This window comes from Equus przewalskii, chromosome 18 (genome assembly GCF_037783145.1).
Source record: "Equus przewalskii isolate Varuska chromosome 18, EquPr2, whole genome shotgun sequence".
Lineage (NCBI taxonomy): Eukaryota > Metazoa > Chordata > Mammalia > Perissodactyla > Equidae > Equus > Equus przewalskii.
Genome location: NC_091848.1, coordinates 12,570,264 through 12,590,293, shown reverse-complemented (window position 1 = coordinate 12,590,293; position 20,030 = coordinate 12,570,264). Strand labels below are relative to the sequence as shown.

The window sequence follows — 20,030 nt, the reverse complement described above, 5'->3', positions numbered from 1 at the left end:
TAGCCATATTTCTTAAGATTTTTCCAATTAATGTGCATTAATTTTGGGAAGAAAAAAAGAGTAATTTTTAAATGTCAAACCATGTAAAAGAAAACAATTTTAACAGTGGCTTGGGCATCAGAACTGTAGCAGGGGGATTAGTGTCCAAGGTTGACTCCAGTGACAATGTTTGAAAACAAGTCATTTAAACACGGCAGCTGCCACTTCAGACAAACTTCTGCTTGTTCTCTTCTTAGGGGCCCTGTACTATGGCTCCTTTTGGGTTCCCAGGGCTTCCTCATCTCTCCGCAGCCTCTGCTTTTCTTCTCTCAAACATTTCCACTGTCCTTAAATTTCTCACGTGGGGCATTTGAGTTTTAAACTGCCTCTTTCTTTATGGAACAAAAAGACTTTGCCCTGTGAGAGAATTTCTAGTATTTGGGAGACTTTGTGTTGCTTTTTTTGTTGGTGATGATGATGATGATGTTGATGTTTTGAACTGGGAGCTTCCTTCCCTTTCTCCCTGGAATTATGCATACAGAGCCCTGTCTATCTTCTCAAATAAAGGCATGTGTATAATATAAATAAATGGTAATAAATTTTTGTGAGCTGCAAAGGTAATCAACGTCTCAGGAGAACCGGAGCAGTTAGTTTCCCAAGGAGTAAGAACTTATGGAAGTACTGAGGATTCATTCTTTCAACCAAAATTCACTGACCCCAGCAGTGTGCCAGGCAGTGTGCTTGGCACTAAGATAGAGCCAAGGATGCCAAAATGAACAAGGCAGGGCGCTTACAGCCAGTGGCAGAAAGAGAATTCAGCTCTTGCATTTCAGAATGATAAACGTCAGAACGGAAGTCTTCCAAAGGCATTTCGGGAGCTCAAGGCAGGACACCACCAGCTGGAAAGAGGACCCACGAGGCCTCCAGAGGTGCTGATGGGGCCGGTCCTGAAGGATGAACGGGATTTCCAAAGAGCTGTCCATGTGCCTGATGGAGGGGCAGCACATAGTGGCAAGGCCAGTTCCATAGGTCAGGTGGCATGCAGGATGAGGATTTCGAGAGAATTGAGCTGATGGGCCATGTTTAAAAATTTGAACTTCATTTCACAGGACATAAGGAGACATACGAATCTGTTAAGCAAGAAATAACTGGGAAAGACTCGTATTTGAGCCATGTAGGTGATGGGCTGGAGAAGGCAGAGAAGGAAATAGGCTGAAGGATGCAGAAGGTAACTTTAGAGGAGTAGCTCTCAGCGGGAGTATTGACACCTGAGGGGTGTTCTAGAAACTTATGAGACATTTATTGCCAAAGTGATCGGGGGGCACACTGGCATTTAGTTGGCAGGGGCTAATAATGCTAGAGGTACTGCAATGGGCAGCATAGTCTCACACAGGGAAGAATTGCCCTGCCTCCCACAAGACTTTCAAATGTACCACTAGACAATCATATGGGTGAAAAACCTGTTGATAATTGTCTGCACCCAGAACATAATTCCATTTTACATGTAAATATTGTGCATAAATTTTATGTATGCTATAAAGATAGACATATAGATCAATGGAATAGAATCAAGAGCCCAGAAATAAACCCTTACATTGATGAGCAACTGATTTTGACAAGCGTGCCAAGACAGTTCGGTGGGGAGAGAATAGTCTTTTCAACAAATGGTGCTGGGGCAACTGGAATCCACATACAAAAGAATGAAGTTGGACTTTTATCTCAGACTATCTACAAAAATTAACTCAGTATGGATCAAATGTAAATCTAAATATAAGAGTAAAACACCCAGAAGAAAACAGAAGCATAAATCTTCATGACTTTGGACTAGGCAAGGTTTCTTAGATATGACACCAAAAGCATAAGCAATAAAGGAAAAAAATAGATAAATCACGCTAAATCAAAACCAAAAACTTTTGCATTGCAAATGATACCACCAAGAAATTAAAAAGATAGCTCACAGAATGGGAGAAGATATTTGCAAATCATATTTCTGATAAGGGTCTAGTATCTAGAATATATAAAGAACTCTTATGACTCAACAATAAAAAGACAAATAACCCAATTTAAAAATGGGCAAGGGATGTGAATAGATGTTTCTCTAAAAGAGGTATAGGAATGGTACAAATGGCCAATAAGCACACAAAAGGATGCTTATTAGTTATTAGAGAAATAGAAACCACAATGAAATACCACTTCACACTCACTAGGATGGTCATAGTAAAAAAGACGGACAATAAAAAATGTTGGTGAAGATGTGGAGAAATTGGAACCTTCATACATTGCTGGTGGGAATGTAAAATGATGTTGCTGCCTTGGAACAGTCTGAACAGTCAAAATGTGAAACACGGAGTTGCCATATGACCCAGCAATTCCACTCCTAGCATATACCCAACAGACTTGAAAACATGTCTGTACAAAAACTTGTGCACAGATGTTCGTAGCAACATTATTCATGATAGCCAAAAAGTGGAAACAACCTAAATGGTGTCAACTAATGAAGAGATAAACAAAATGTGGGGTACCCATGCCGTGGAATATTATTCAGTCATGAAAAGAAATGAAGTTCCTATGCATGACACAGCATGGATGAACTTTGCAAACATTATGATACATGAAAGAAGCCAGACACAAATGGCCACAAATTTATTATTGCATTTATATGAAATGTCTAAAATAGGCAAATCAATGGAGACAAAGAGCAGATCAGTGGTTTCCATGAGTTGGGGGAAGGGACAATGGAGAGTAGCTGTTCCTGGGTATAGGTTTCTCTTGGGGGTGATAAAAACGTTCTGAAATTAAATTGTGGTGGTTGTACAACTCTCTGTGAATATACTAAAAATCACTGAATTATACACTTTCAAAAGATAAATTTTATAGTATGTGAATTGCACCTCGATTTAAAAAACGTATATGTGCCGAATTTTTCAGAAAGGTGACTAACGTACAAATCAAGGAAAGACGGTATTAGGTTTAATTTGGAAGTTTTCAGAAAATCACTTCACCCACGAGCCCTCATCAGTAGTATTTGAATTGCCAACACCCCACAGCTTTATCGTTTGTGGCGGTTGAGATCACAGTGATTCTGTGCACAGATATAAGTGTGAGTACTTCATTACATTGTGCTTGAACATTTACAATTTGAAGAGCATTTTTTATTATAAATTAATTGCCTTCTAGTTCTTCATATTACTAGTGCACTATATTGATTTTTCTTAAGCAATGTTTTGGGTTGATTACATTATCTATAAATTTTATATCAGGATGGGAGCAGGTATAACGCCTCATCACATGCTTACAGTAATATGTGCTATAAAAACAATGGCATTGAGGCTAATAGAATTGAAGACCGCTGACCTATTTTCAGATCAGCCCCTCATTACACACACGCCCAGTTACAATCATCATTTAATTACAGCCCAACATCTTCCTCTTTTCCCCTCTGCACATAAAATCACAGAGAGGTAAAACCACAGCAACCCCAGCTTTCGGCTTTTCCCTAGACTGAGGCCTTCACCCATCTGGCCTTAGCCCTCGCAATTACGAGATTTCCCTGGAAAGAGCTTAAATTGCTTTCCTGGCTTGACTCTCCTTCAGATTCTGCGCACCTCATGGGTTTGGAGGAAGGTGATTTTTTGCTGATTGATATATGTATGTTTTCTCCTCTGCTCATGTTTAAAAAGTATGACGTGGGCGGCCAGCCCATGGCCGAGTGGTTTAAGTTCTGCCTGCTCTGCTTCGGCGGCCCTCTATGCGGGTTCCGATTCTGGGCGCGGCCCTACTCCACTCATCAGCCATGCTGTGGAGGCATCCCACATACAAAATAGAGGAAGATTGGCACAGATGTTAGCTCAGGGCCAATCTCCTGCTCCAAAAAAACCCCACAAAGTATGACGTGGAAGTGACCAGGGGAACCATTGTTTATTCTCAAAGAATGCAATCTTGAAGTCACTGTTCCAGCTAAGGTCCTCTTCCTAGGATGGCAGGGGGGAGAACTGTCAGCATTTTTAGTTTCTGAAATCATAAGTGTCACACTGGGGACAATTAAACAAATTTCCTCACCTTGGGCTGAGAATAAAATCTGTGGAGGAGAGCCTGGAGAGGCAGAGAGGGGACTGGTCTGGGGTTCCCAAGACCAGTGTCCGACTCTGGACTCATGCTGTGTCATCATTAACAAATCACTTTGTTTCTCCAAACCTTTGGTTTTTTGTTATAAGATGGAGATATTAATGCTTGTACTTCCTACCTCACAGACGTATGACAATTGAAAGTTAAAATATTTACAACATGTTTTATAATGTATATCTACTCGTTTATTCATTCCTGTGTCCTGAATGCCACCTACTTTCCAGTGGGCCCTGGCTTGGTGCTGGGGACACTACAGTGCCCAAGACAGACATGGCTCTGCCTTCATGGGACTCAGACACTAAAGGGACACAAATTCTAATGAGTAAGGACACAATTAATTTGTTTATTACATGGAGTGCTCCAAAGGAGAGGCGTGGGTGCTATGAAAGTTTACAGTGGGGGACAGGGTCCAAACTCATTCCTAGATCAGAAGTGATGCTCAGGGTGAGGCCTGAGGGTCAGTAGGAGCAACCTAACCAGCAGTTCCAAATGTATGGCCTATGATTTTGTTTAAAATACTGACTCTTGGACCCCACTCCCAGATGTGGATTCAGTAGCTCCATGGAAAAGCCTGAGAGATGTGTTTATTCTTTTGTTGTGGCTGTTGTCTAAAGTTTCCCAGGTAATTCTCACATGCAGCCAAGTGTAGAAACAACTGAACTAGGCAAAGAGGGGGGAGCAGAAAAATAGGCAAACGGAACAGCTGTTGTGAAGACCCAGAGGTGGGACAGACCCTGTTGCCGGATGCAGACCAAGTGCACGGGCACAGGCCTCTTCTGGAAGCTTCTTAGAAGTGCAGAATCTCAGACCCATTACAGACCTACAGAGGCAGAAACTGCATTTTAACAAGATGCCCAGGTGATATTTATGTACATTAAAGTACCCAGAAGAACTGGGTAAGGGAATTAAAAGCTCCTTGAAGGCAAGAACTCTGGCTTGTGCAGCTTGGTAATCTTAACACCAAGCATGTATTAGGCACTCTGTAAACGCAGCTTGAATCAAGTTACACAGATGCAATTTTTATTTTATGGGAACTGCCAATTTCAGAGACTGCTCAGACTTTGGGAAATGGGCACAGGCATATTATACTGAGAAGCATGTAAACTGGCGCCATCTTTGGAAACGGAATCTGGCAAAGGCACTAGAATATAAAAGAAGCATATGATTCACTTGGTGACTCCACTTCTAGGATCACAGGCTAAGGAATTATATGGACATGTTTGTAAAATATATGTCCACTGTAGCGCTGTTTATAAGAGCAAAATAATGAGAAGAGCTGCAATTTCCATTAAAAGATTAAACTAGTTGTTGAATGTTCATAAAATCGGCAACTCCCTAAAGTGATGTATTTTATTTTCCCAAAGAAGACTAGCCCTGGATTAACATCCGCCACCAATCCTCTTCTTTTTGCTGAGGAGGATTGGCCCTGAGCTAACATCTGTGCCCATCTTCTTCTACTTTATATGTGGGACACCTGCCTCAGCATGGCTTGATGAGCGGTGCTAGGTCTGTGCCGGGGACCCAAACCGGTGGACCCCAGGCTGCCAAAGGGGAGCGCACAAACCTAACCACTGCACCACCAGGCAGGCCCCTAAAGTGATGTATTTTTAAAGCGTCACTTTAAAGTGACATTTACTGTCTTGGAATGATATCTCTGATACATTAAATGAAAAAAGAAAAACCATAAAATAGTGTCTCAATTGTGCAAAAAATGTATGTGTGAATGGGTTAAAAAGAAATAGACATATTTACAATAGATAGGTATTGTCTTGTTTATAACAGATGGAGAATATCTTCGTGTTCATAAAAGAAAACAAAACCCTCTAGTTCAGAAAGTGAAACCTACTCTGTTTTGCTCATTGAGTCTGGCAGGAGATGGTGAGGAGGAGGCGGACAGGGGGAACTGGGGGACAGGGCCCTGACTACCTGAGGTTGCTCATTGCTCCCGCCAGGTGGTCTCAGCCCTGGCTGCACACGGGAATCACCCGGCGAGCTTTCCAACAGCATTGATGCCAGGTTCTCCCCTCAGACCAGTAACACATAAATCTCTTAGGAGTGGGACTGGACATTGTTATTTTAGAAACTCCCTAGGTGACTCTAATGGTTCTAAATAATTCTCAAGGGCTAGGAACCCATGGGAGTCTAGCTTGAGAGACCCAGGAGGTCTGTGCATTGTCCACCAGCCTGTGATATTATTCATGGTGCTAAAGATTCCACCGATAACACCAGTTCAAGCGCAGCCAGTAGAGACCAAAAAATGACTGGAGGTGTTACAGGCTGATCCAAACCACCTTCTAGGGCCAGCTGTCCATCAGCGTGAGGGGCCTCTCCTCTGATTCCTTTATAGGTGGATGCACAGGGAACGGCACGGTTTTGACAGCAAGATTGCTCCAGGAGTTAGCTTGGCAGTCTGATTGAGAGCTCCTGTTTAAAGTACAATGCTAGACTTCATATCTTGAGAAATTACAAATTGCCTTCTTATCCCTTTCTCCTTCTCTGTTCATACCACCATGTAAACTTGTTCCCTCTAAATGAGCCAGTGGAAATGAGAACACTAGTTTATGTCAGTGTTCTGGATTTTTAAGTACCCTAGGTTGGCTGTACTGGCATAGCTCATCATTATTTGAGAACCACCAAGTCCAGGATGTGTCACAGGGGAACTGAAAACATCAAGGAGATGCAAATGCAGAAGCCCTTTCTCCCCATTTTCTCAGCGTCCTAAAGGACATCGTCTCTTGTCTCTTCTCGAGCTTCTTTCCAACGGACTCCCACTTTCCAGGTCATTGGAAATACTGGTGTGCTCCTCTCCACCAGGAAACATTAGCCTCTGCCTTCTTCTGTCTGGGAGCTGGGTGAGCCTTTGTCTCCAGATAAGACAGCAGTTGTATTTTGTGATCAGATGGGCAGGCTGCTATCTGACAAAGTAACAGCATTTCTTCTCTTCTACTGTCAAAAAGGATTACCTGCGTGCTTTAAGCCTGGGTGCACCTGTGTTTGAATTCGGTTTTTCTTTGTAGAACAGAGTCCTGTTTTCTCTGTTGTGCCCAATGGTTAAGTGAGGTTTCCCATTCGGATACGTCCTAAGTCACTAAAGGAAGGCAAGTCAATGAAATGTTAATAATTTTTGAGAGGTTACTGGACACAAGACACTGTACTTGGCTCTTCACGGATTAACACAAGGTTGGTTTATTCAAAACCCTGCTTAAGAAAAAGTGACAGTCTCCCAAATCATAAATGATTGTATATATTTTTCTTTAATAATAATATTAGCTAATGTGAACCTAACTGAAAGAAGTTTTTTGGGGTGAGGGGAAGGGATTTCAAGTTAAATAGCAAAGCTTGAGGTAGATATAACTTTAGTACTTTTAACCAAAGGCTGTTTTGGTTATGCAGCATATATTTTGTTACCAATGATGGAAGAATTGGGGTAGGTTGGAGCGAAAAATAACCAAGAAGAAAGAGACAAAGGAGAAGTTTGGGATAAGCCCTTAAGAATGTTAAGAACAAGTACGCCACTTATTACCAAGTTAAGCAGTTCCACCTGGGCCAATTAAACCCCACAGGACCTGCCACATCCCCCACGCATGTAGCATGATGTTCTGTCACGAAGTGCTGTTCTCCTGTTACTGTGTTAATAATAGAGGAAGGGAAAAAGAGACTCTTTGATAAGGGTGTAGGAAGAAAGAGATGCTTTCCGATCCTGTTTGGAAAGAGATGAAGAGCTGGAAGAGTGGATTGGTAGGGGGGTGAAGGAGGGTGCGTCTCTGGTGACCAGAGCACGTGGCTTTAGTGGCTGGCATCCTGGCTCTTCCACATTCTAGTTTCAGAGCCTTGGATAAATCGCCCAATTTCTCTGACATGCAGCATCCTTGTCCTATAAAGGATACCACCACCTTTCTGATGTTATTTATGAAGTTAAGCACAGACACTACAGCTGTGTTGTCCAGTATAATAGCCACTAGCCACATGTGGCTATCCAAATTTAAATTAATTAAAATTAAATTTAAAATTCAGTTCTTCAGTTGCACTAGCCACATTTCAAGTTCTCAATAGCCACATGTGGTTATGGCTACCGTATTGGGTGGAACAAAGACACGTCATCATCACAGGAAGCTCCACCGGGCAGTGCTGCTCCAGATGACCCACTACTCTGGAGCTACACGGCCTGGAGTCAGATCCTGGCTCTGCCACTTAGTAGCTGCATCACTTTGAACATGGCAGCTTTAACTGCTCTACCTCGGTTTCCTCCTCTTTAATTTGGAGGTTACAAATAATATCTCCCTCCTAGGGTTGTTGTAAGAATAATATATATAAATCAATTAAAGCCATGCCTGGCACATAGTAAGCATCATATGAGTGATGCTGTTATTTATGTAAACGTTATCCAAGATAAGATGTGGGCAGCATCTGACTCATAGGAGGGGCGGGGCAAATATTTCTACCTCAGGTGTACAAACATAGAGGGCAGAGAGGGGAGACTCTCTTCTTTAAGCACTATGATTTGCATTTTAGATATATAACCATTTAACCTCTCTGCTTTTAGTCTCACAATAAGAGACTCTCTTTTGTCTATTTTTACCCTTTATCTACTTGCAACAGAATGAGACCCACAGTACGAAATAATAAGGAAGCCGTTTCAACCCTGTGATGTGTCCCAAAGGGAGTTCGCCCCTTTTTACTGGGAGATTCTCACTAACTGCACGGAATGGGGGTTCCGGTCAGACCCCAACCACAGGCAGGAAGGACTGACACTCTCCGTGCTTGCCTGTGACAGATGGAAGCAATTAAGCATTCTCCATACCAGGCTCTGACTGCAGAGGCTCATTTGTTAGGATACTCTTCAGTTGTCAAAGATGAAACGCAATTTGGCCCATCTGCTTTCCCACTTCCCTTTGCCCCAGAGAGACTGTGCTTCTTATGGATAGACGTCCGTGAGCTCATGGGTCTCACTGATACAGAACATACTAAAATGGGCTCTTCTTGGGCTGATTCCAAACACTAAGCATCGTGGCCTTCTCTTCTGAAGGAGGCGTAGAGGAACAGGTCGGACCTGGGCTGCTGTCTTCCCGGGGAAGGGAGGAGGTCAAAGGCACCAGGGCAGCAGGTCTACCAGCCTCGCTTAGCAAAGGGACTTTACACTTTCAACCTGAGCTTCAGATCCTAGAGAGGGCGAGAGTCTCAGACAGGTCAGCTCCAAGCACAGGTCAAGGTCAAAGACGACAGATAGTCCACATGGACCTGAAAGTTAGTAAACCATCTGACCTTTTACCTCAAGGAATATTTTTATTCTTGGTTATATTTACTAAGCAGATTCTCCCATTTCTTTTTCATTTGAACTAAAGGACATTTAGATGGTCTCTCTCCCCCTTCTAGACCACTCTTTCAGCAAAGACATTCCAGGCATCATGGCAAAAGAGTTTCTTGATGTTGCCTCACACTGATCGATACATGGTCACATCTGTATCTCATTCTGTGATTCCATTTAATAGTAGACATCACATTAAGGACTAAAAATGTACCAGCAGTAAGGATCTTCTGGAGGATGTGTTCTTCCTATTAAAAGCTCACTATACTGAAGAAGAGAAAAAAATCCCAATAGCTTATTCCTAAAAGGATGATAGGAGGGCACCATCAAGTTTGCATGTGACATACACACACTCATCCCATGGCTCTCACTGCTGTAAGATGAAATGAGAGTGCTTTGAGAAGGAGGCCTTGAACGACTGTGCTGAATGCCTCTGACAGGTCGAGTGCAGGAGATGAGGGCTAAAGTACATTCATCGCATTTAGCAACATGGAAGCCATGGAAGAACCGGGCAAAAGAAGTTTTGGTGGCAAGGAAGATGTGGAAGGCAAAACGGAGAGGGCCAGTATCTGAAGTGGACACAGCCTGGAGGACAATAGCTAAGTGTGGCAATGCCTAAAGAGGGGCGTGGTCTTGGGTAGGGGAGTGTTTGTACTTGTTTTGTAAGATGAACCTGGGTGAGAATTATTAGAATTCTGAGAACAGTTCCTGAAATTATCAGAATTAGTTGCCTGTGCGGGATGGTCAACATGGAAGGATAAAAGCCAAGCTATGAGAAACCAGTGTCGTAGGACTGAGGCGTTTGCTTCTGCCCGGATTCTGTCTTCTCGGCAGGGATGTTGGCCTGAGCTTTCTGTAGCGACTGGGAGAATCTCACCTCCAGGCTCCTGGTGATTCAAATCTACTGTGTAAGGCTGATTCTGGAACCAAGTCAGAGCTTTCCCTGGGCCTGAAAATTCTATGCCCAACATAAAAAGCGTGATAATGATAACGTTGGCTAATCTAATGCTGTTGGGGGAACAGATCCTAAAACAGTTTCCCATAAAGGAAGATGCATAGAGGCATAACTACAAAAACCAAAGATACCTCTTCATGGCCAGGAATAAGAACATATGCATTATTCTGCTACTATGTTTTGTTTTTTAATTATTTTTTTCTGATTTCAAAGGAATACATGCTGACCACAGAAAAGATGAAAATAGAAATGATTCGTAATCCAACCATCCATAGGTCCCTACTTTTAATATTTCAGCACACTGCCTTCAAGAGAGAATAAAACTGGATCATACTCTATACAGAGTACTAGATCCTTTATTGTTACAGTTGTTTTAATTTAATACATCTAGAGTAATTTTTATGTCAGTAAATATTATTTTAGAACACTATTTTAACGGCTGCTTAATATTTTATTCTTTGAAGGCCTCATAATTCATTTAACTCTGTGCCTATTTTTGGACATTTAGGTTGTCTCCAGTTTTTACCACTATAAATAATATTGCAATGGATGCCCTTGAAAAAATCTTTTTCTGCACCTGATTATTTCCACACGATAGATTTACTTTCCAAAAACATTCATGTCAGTTTACATTCCCACCATCAGGGTATGAAAGTATCATTTCTTTGACCCCTTATCAACAATGAGTATTTTTATTTTTTTTAACCTTTGCCATGAAAGGTAATAAGTGAAAAATTCGCCTTTTATTTGGCGTTTCTTTGAATACTTGTGATAGTGGACCTATCGTTCCACACTGTTGAATATTTATATTTGCATTAACATTTGCTCCTTACTGTAGTCTACGAGCAATGCATTTGAACTAAGAACTTGCAGCCTAGAAAAATTTTATCTCAACACTTTGGCAGCAAACACTTTTCAGTCAAATAGCTTGTAGACTGGAAATTCATTTAAAAGTCCCCAAATGAAATCCGGCATTCCTTTGTGAGTTAGGGCTGTTGGCATTGAAGGATGCTGTCAGATTTCTTAATGAAAAGAGATGATGATAGTTAGGAAAGGAACTTACCTCTGGAGAGGAATTCTCTGGGCTGTGGATCCAAAGCGTATCCCCAGGGCCTGCAGACTCGTGAACCCTGCATAGGCGCCATCCTCAAAGGAGAATGTGAAGCTGGAAATGAACAGTGCCCCCACAGGGCACAGCAGACCTCCATTTTTCAAAAATGTGTTAAATTACCAGGCTGTCAAAGGTCTCCACTATTTCCCTCCCGGATGAAAAAAAAAAAAGCAATAAAACAAACTAAAAAATATACCTTCTCTTCTGTGATGTATGCTGTATGATTTAGGAGGTTTTTACTGCTCTGATTGGGTAAAGGGCTATTTGAGATCTCCAGGGAGCTGCATGGAACGTATACATCAAAAAGTACAACTCTAACCTTAACTGGATTTTGACGTTTTAATATCAAAGATTTTAATATGATAATACCGTGAATTTTTAAGTCAGTCTTTCCTTGACTTACCTAATATCAAAGGATCAAAAACATATAGCGATAATTTGTTTATAATTAAATAGACTTATTTATAGATAATCTGGTTTCCCAAAGGGATTTGTGAAGGCAGTCAATGAAAACAGAGTTTTCTCATTTGTCACATGTGAGACTTGGACCAGATGATTTCTAAGGTTTTGTGTTCTGTAATTTTATGCACAAAGAATAATTAACAAAGAAAGTCATCTTACATTACAATAGATGTCTCAAGATAGCAGGGATTATTACAAGCTGTTATTGTAAGTGGTATCTTTTATAAAGACATACTTTATGCCCAATGCTCTGTTTAACACTGTGGAAGACTCATTCTACAAATATTTGTTGATTACCTACTGTGTGCCAGTCCCTGCTGTGGTCACTGGGGATTCAGCCAAGAATGAGACAGACAAAATCCCTATCTTCAAGGAGTTTACAGTCTAGAGGGAGGATGCAGATAATGAAAACATAGATAGACACAAAATAGGATAAATTATTCAATAATACATAAAAATAGGTAGATGGATGGATAGATGATAGATAGATAGATAGATAGATAGATAGATAGATAGATAGATGGATAATAGAGAGAACATGAGGGAGAGAGTAGGAAAGACAAGGGCTACTTTTAGCTCAGCTGGTCTGGGAGGGCCTCCCTCCCTCTGCAGAGATGACATTTCCACTGAGACCGGAATCATGAGAGGGAGAGAGCTGTGCAAAGACTTGAGGCAAGAAAGTCCAGAGCAACAAGGGCAAAGGCCCTGAAATAACAGAGTTTAATGTGTTTCAAAAACAAGGAGGAGGTCAGTGTGGCTGAACCAAGAGGGAGGGTAGCAGGAGATAAACTCAGAACTGAAGAAGACACCAGACTGCGTAGGGCCCTGGGGGCCATTGCAAGGAATTTAGATTTCACTCTCTTTGCGATACAAAACCATTTGGAGGGTTTTAAGAAGATCCCAGCTCTCAAGCGTGTAACAATCCGTGCAAGGCAATTTCATATGTGCTGAGTTGGAGGTCCCGTAGGAAATCAGAGAAGAGGAGGCCCAAGTGGTTAAAAACATATTTAATGACATATGGGATATGAGTTGAGTCCCAAAAGAACGTGAAAATATTGATGGCTTCCGGGGGAAAAGGTGAGAAAAATAGCAAAGAGAAAGGCTAAGAAGTAAAATCATTGTAGTCGGGAGGAGGCCGGCTGTGTCACCCTGGGTGGTCACTGCAGTGTTATGCCTGTCTTCCCAGCCAGCCCTGGAGTTTCTGGAGGGCAGGGGCCATCTTCTTCCTCTTTCTATCTCTGCATCTTGCACACGTGGTACCAGACATTTACTTGGTGCTCTGAACCCACGAGAGCAGATGGTGTGTTCTGAGAAAGGTACAAACCCAGAGTAGAGTGGGGCTGGGTATGTGGAGTCAGGCTTTCTTGAGAACTGAAAGTTCATGGAGCACGTATAACAGCCTACATCGATAAAACCAATATCTATATGTGATATTGCTATATCACATAAAAATAGCCATATCAAAACTTGAAGGGTCTACTTGAAATTATCTGACTTAAAATTCAGACTCTTTGGAAGACTGGAAATTCCCTTTGGGGATAGTGGAAGGAATCTCAAAGAGACAGGTGGCCAGCCTCCAGAATAACCAAATCCAAAGATCAAAAGAGGCCTGGGCATGGGCTAAGACACAGCATGTAAAGAAGCCAAAAGTTTTCAAATGTGCATCCAAACCCAAAAGCACGAAGTCAGTTATCCAAATTGCAGTTGTTGACTTGTGAGGGAGTTCTCACGTGGGTGACTATCCAGCGTGTAGCGATGTACCTACTGAAGATTTGCCTGAGCAACGCTGAGGAGCCAGCTGGTTAATTATGTGAATAAAAGCATTTAGAAGACTCCTACAAGAGTTGCGCTTCTCCAAATCAGGATGAGGAAATTCCCATTGAGGCCAAGTCACTAGGGAGAGCTCTGAGGAACATTAAATCACCCTTGTCGCTTGCCTCTGCTCCCGGGGGGGGAAATATATTTTAAAGGAATATTACCACATAGACAACTGAGAAAACACCTAATTTTCCTTTGGGGATCATCCCAAGCCTGGCTTGAGAGCAATATCATACAAAGAAAGTGTAGGCAGCTCCGTTTACCTTCTTAAACATGGAGCCGTAGGGAGACCACTGGCATGGAGGGCAGGAGACCCGCCATTACCTGGTGTGTGGCCTTGGAGAAGTCACTTGAGTGCTCAGGCTCCAGAGCAACTCATCTGAAAGGAGCTGAGTGAATTACTCTACCAGGGGTATTCCTGAGGAACATGAGTGGATGTAGTTTGGTTACACTTTTGTTTTAATTAGGGACAGAATTTTGGAGAGAGGGTATGGAGAAAGGCTGAGCCAAGTTTTTTCAGGAAAAGAAAGAGAGAAGAGAAGAGAGAGGTGGCTGTTTGCCACAGGGTGTGGACATATGAAGAGGGATGTCTAAAGAGTTGTTCTTAGAAGGTGTGTAGGCTGAATCACGAGCCCCCAAGATGTCCACGTCCTAATCTCTGGAACCTTACATGATAAAAGGATTTTGCAAAGGTGATTAAATTAAGGACCTTGGGATGGGGAGGGTATCCTGGATTAAATGAGTGGGCCTGAGGTAATCACAGGGATCCGTATAAGAGGGAGGCAGGCGGTCAGAGAGGAGAGAAGGTGCTGAGCTGCTGGCTTTGAAGACAGATGGAGGAACCACAAGCCAAGGAATATAGGCAGCCTTTACTTTCCAGAAGCTGGAAAAGGCAAGCAAAGTGATTGTCCGTTAGAGCCTCCAGAAGGAACACAGCCCTGCAGACTCAGAATAGTAAGATTATCATCAATTTGTGTTGCCTTAAGCCACTAGGTTTGTGGTAATTTGTTACAGCAGCCACAGGGAACTAACAGAGGAAGAATTTCTGTGTGGTGCAGGAGATCATGTCTCTATTTTGTCAGGAAGGCTTCAGGAAAGTCTGCTTACCCTTCAGCAACTTAGAAGGCCAGCTGGGGTTTCTGTCTGGGGTGTGAGGGCATGCCTGAGATGGGCATCCAGATTGGGTGCAGATTGGCTTCTGGAGGCTCAGCAACATGCAGATTAATTAGACGTGGCATGAAGGTGCTGCACTGGACGACCTCAGACACAAGCATCCCATGACCTCATTATTCAGAATGGCCTCTCAAATCACCATTTGGTTTAGAGAGAGAAGAATTTTTGTGCAAAAGGCCACCTTGGGCATCACCTATGAATACGCTTTGCCATGTGTAGTGTTGCATTAAAAAGTAGATCATTATTATCTATTTCTAAATGAGAAAATAGAATCCTCAGCGAGCTGTGGCTTACTCAAGTTCTCACCGATAGCTTGGGACAGGGCTAAGGACAAGACCTCAGACTTCTTGATTCACAGTCGCGTGCTCATCGTATGAGGGTGCTTGCTCACCTTTCAGTGTTAACTTTAAAAGTCTGCATGTGTTTTAGAAATGGCCTCGGGGCTCACCACATTGCCCAGTAACTTTTATATGCAGTTGAATTCCAAATAGTTGGAATGCTTGGGAAATATGTTCTAGCTCATTAACTTTTCTGGCTAGCCAAATGCGAGTCAGAAAAAATATTATGTCAGTCTCCCCATTCAGAGGTTTTCCAAACTTTAACGGTTCACTATCCTACCTTGGTAGGAGGAGCATAGCAAACAGGTTTTGGTCCTCTTTTGTTAATTACTAAGTCTGTCACTGAGTCTCAGCCACCATTTGGGGAATTGGTCACCATTTCAATGTCTACACTGATAGGCTGCTTTGTAGTTTTCAAATTGCATCCACAAGCATCATCTTGTTAAACCCTCATAACAACTGTACAAGGTAACTATTATTACTCCCATCTTTCAGATGAGAAAACCACAGCTCAGAGATTTTGAGACTCACCCAAGGTCACACAGCAGAGTCAGAGTCCAGACTTCAGTGTTCTGACTCCAAACCCAATGTCTCTGTCGACATGGGCAGTGGTGGATTGTCCTGACTCTCTCTCAGCCCCAGGATATCCCCGTGTATCAGTCGGGTCCAAGCAGAAAGCAGATGGCACACTCAAATCTGATATTTTGGGGAAGGTTTACAGACAGTAACTATATACAAAGGTGTGGGCAGTGGGTAGAGAAATCATAAGGCAAAGTGCAATTCCAGGAGCACCATCCTCTGCCTGAAAGGACAAAAGGCGAGAAAAGTTATCAGGACTCAGAATGAAAGGGTTCCATGGAGAGGGCCACCCAGCAGGAGCCATGGTCCTTAGTGGACGGACACAACCAACAGACAGCAACCCAGCAGGGGTCGCTGGAGATAAACACTTAGCATCCCTCTCCTCCACCTTCCCAATGGCCTGCTGGTGCCTCTGGTTCACCCACCCAACCAGGGGGTCTCTGTTGTGCTCCATGCGGGTCAGCAACCCAGGACATAGCTGGTAGGTGAGTGAGAGAGCATCTGGAAGGACAGAGGCCACCTGCTCCCCCGAAGATGCCTTGTGTCTAACTTCCTGATATTCTGTGTCCTATAGTAATTTCTTTTATGGCCATAACATCTACCATTGAGCTAAGCACATAGTAGGAACTCATTAAATACTTCTTGCAATGATTAATTTAATACAATTTCTTAAATCTTGTATAGTGGCACGGAAGGATCAACTGATTTTCCTGTGTAAATTATCCCTTCTAAAAGAGGGCTTTCCAGTGAAATCTGATTAGCAGGGAGTTTTTCATTTCCCTGGGCTCTGGTTCTGCTGATATTACTATATGTACAATGAATAACACATGACACCAGGCAGACACCCGAGATCTTGGACCAGGATCAGTAGGAGAGAAGAGGGGAAGGTGACGTCAGGCTGTTACATCCTCTCTGCCTGGGGTGTTGGAGCAGAAAGGTGGACCTCAGCGCTAAATAACCAGATCTTGAACAAGCTTCTCCTTGTGTCTCCCACTAAGTAGATGCCAGACACTCTCTTGAGAGTGTTTTCACGACAGTTTCAGCCAAACACACACACAGAAAATATTCTCAACCACTGAAGTGTTGACAGACAGGGGAACAGAATGGGAAACTTTTTTTAAAGCAGAAATATTGTCCCAGATCAGGTAAAGATTAATTATCCTCACAAGGTTTTGAGAAAACTTTCTTGTTTATTTCAAACAAGTAAAGTTAAAAATGACTTCTCATTGTTTTGTTCTGCTTGGTGTCGGAAGCAGATGAATTTTGGGTTTATACTGGTCATTAAAGGAATCAATAATTACGCCTTTACAGAATTAACTGTGGAAGTACAGGAATGAACACAACAGGGTCTCATTAAGTTTATACCTCAGATGCGCAGACTTCTGCCCATTCCAGAAAAAACAGCCTCAAAAAAAATATAATTGCTTTGCCTAGTACACAGTAGGGATTCAGTGAGATGTTATAATATCATCACAACTATTCCCATCCACCTTTATAGGCAAAGTATACAACCTCACCCTTTGCATGTGACTCACCTGTCTTTTGTGGAAGGAGTATTCATCCCCCAGCCCCCTGGCACTGCCGCACTGCCCCCCCACCCATTAACCTTGGGCTTGGTCGTTCGACTTACCTTAGCCAATGGAAAGTCCGTGGAATGCCAGTTCCAACCAGAAGCAGAAGAGGCATTGCGCGTTTCCACCAGTCCCTTGTTCCTGGCCTGTGCCACGAGCGAACAGCATGTGTCAGGCAAGGACTGCTCCTTTAGCCTCAATCCCAGAATGAGAAGACACGTGGAGACTCACAGTCCAGATAAAGGAAAAAAACCTGAAGCCAACCTGCGGTCCGGAGTAGAGTCACAGCAAGAGATAAATGTCATTGTCGTAACATATTGAAATTCGGGATTGGCTATTACTGCAACAAACACTGATTAATGCACTCAACAACTTTTTAGAAACGGCAAGCTTTGAAACGGAAGCTGAATTGGTACAACCTCTTTTGCATAGCTACTCAGTTGTCATAGATTCCAATTCCTCTTTGAAGACATTCCAAGAAAAACAAAGCCAGCACGTCTGAGATTCCACATACAATATAAATGGGCCAGCACATTGTTAAGTAATATGGTAGGTGATGAAAAATACTTGAAGAGGGTTTGATCAATCAAACACTTAGCAAAGACATAATAGAAGATCAGTTATCTGAAACTCAGGAACCCTGTTTGTAAAGCCAGTTGTACAACTGAGTGACTTTGTCAGGCCCCAGCATTGTATGACTTAGGAGGCACAGACACACACACACACACACACACACACACACACACACACACGGGCCAGTGATCAAAAACATCTCCCTCACCACTATGTCATGGTCCAAAAATGTCAACCATGATAAACTGCAGCCTGCCCAAGAAGTACAAATCAGAATGTGATTGATCTAGAAGCTGTAACATGAGAGACACTGCTGATCACTGAAGAAACTGAAGATGTTTAGTCTGGAGAAGATAAGACTCCAAGAGATATATTAGTTGCCTTCAAAAACTTGAAGCCTTTTCCCGTAAACAGATTAGCCCTAAATTAAAGAGCAAAACTGGGGACAGCAGGAGAAAGTTACCAGGACGCAACTCTCCATTCAATGTACCAGAGTGTTCTGTGAGGATTGGGCAGCCCTCAGATTCATACTCACGTGAACCATGTCTGGCCACCCAGTGTAAAGTCACAGTGACTGATATGCACCACATCCACGATCGGCATACAAACACATAGCCATATCTGGCAAGCTTGGAAGGAATAGAAGAGCAAGAGAAGCAAGGAGCTTGGCAGAGAATCCACCACTGGAGACTGACAGAGTGAGCCACAGTAAGCCATGGGCACAAGGTCATAAGGGGGTCGTGTTTTAAGGGATAGGGTGGTGACTCTAGGTGAACCCACTGTGACCTAGCCACCCAACAGTGTGTGTACATCTTGGGGAGAAAAGTCAAGGGTATAAGAGAATGAGAGGCAGTATAATACCCAAAGGGCCAAGCAAATCTGCTGAGGAGCCCCTTTAGACAACGAAACATGGGAGGAAAAAGCCATGCTCTACAAGCATGAGAAAGGTCAGCACGAACCCCTTTGAGTAAAAGTACCAGGGCGTACACGCTGCAGTGGGAAGAAACCCAGTGGAGCTTCAGCAGAGAAGAGCCCTGAATTCGGACTGGGCAGAGGCCAGGGGCCCTCTGAGAGCTGCCTGGGGAGGCGGAGGTGGTTGGAAATTGTGGCAGCAGTAGGGGACAAAAAGACCCGGGCAGTGGCCCAAGCAGGTGACACCACCTGTTGCTCCCACAGCACTCACACTATGCCAGGCACAGTGCCAAAGCTTCACACGGATTAACTTCCTCACTTCTCATCACAACCCTGTGAGCTAGGTACCACTGTTATCCCATTTTATAGATGCAAAACCAAAGCACAGAGAGGCTTTGCCCAAGGTCACTTAGCCAGTAAGGGCAGGGCCAGAATTTGAACCCAGGGAACCTGACTCCTGAGTTATGTCCTTAACCAGGAGCCAGGAGCTCAGCTCAGAGGAGGAAAAGCAGCGAGCCTGGTGGGGAAGAGAGTTAGCGTAAGACCCCAGAATACAGGAGTTGGGGCGGGGCCTCAGAAGGCTCCTTCAGATTCTGCAGCCACCAGGAGGCGCTCATCAATCCAGGCACCTTTTACTCTAACTGTAGCCTCATTTTCCAGGGGAACCTGATTAGAAGAATTTTATAGCAATCATAAATGTCCAACCAGGGGAAGGGACTGCTTCTGGTTATCAGCCAATGCTCCCTGCTGCACCAGATGTTCCAGCAAAGGCTGGACAACGACTCATGGGGAATGTCATGCAGGGATTCTTGTAATCCCTTTGTATATTTACAAAATCAGGCAGGAATGGTTTTTGGCTGTTTGCTGTTTTGTCAGCCTCCGTTTCCTTCCTCTCCTCACCTCCAAAAGTAGACTCCATCCTAATTCGATAATCCTACCTATTCAGTGAACTTCTAAGCCATAATTATTTTCATCCTTACACAAACCTGCTTTTACTGTCATTATACTTGGAGCCCAGTGAACCCTCAGGCACGCCGGCAAACACCGCAATGATGACTCTCTTCTCTCAGCGGCCGGTAAGCCTTCCTTAGTTATAGCTGTGAAGTATTTTGAGAAGCTTGAATTAAAG

At 43.2% G+C, this 20,030-nt stretch overlaps 1 protein-coding gene across 1 annotated transcript in view; it reads left to right on the top strand.

Moving 5' to 3' along the window:
- SLC7A14 (solute carrier family 7 member 14) overlaps positions 1 to 20,030 on the top strand; it is a 116,872-nt gene that overhangs the window by 29,456 nt on the left and 67,386 nt on the right. The window lies entirely within an intron of this gene.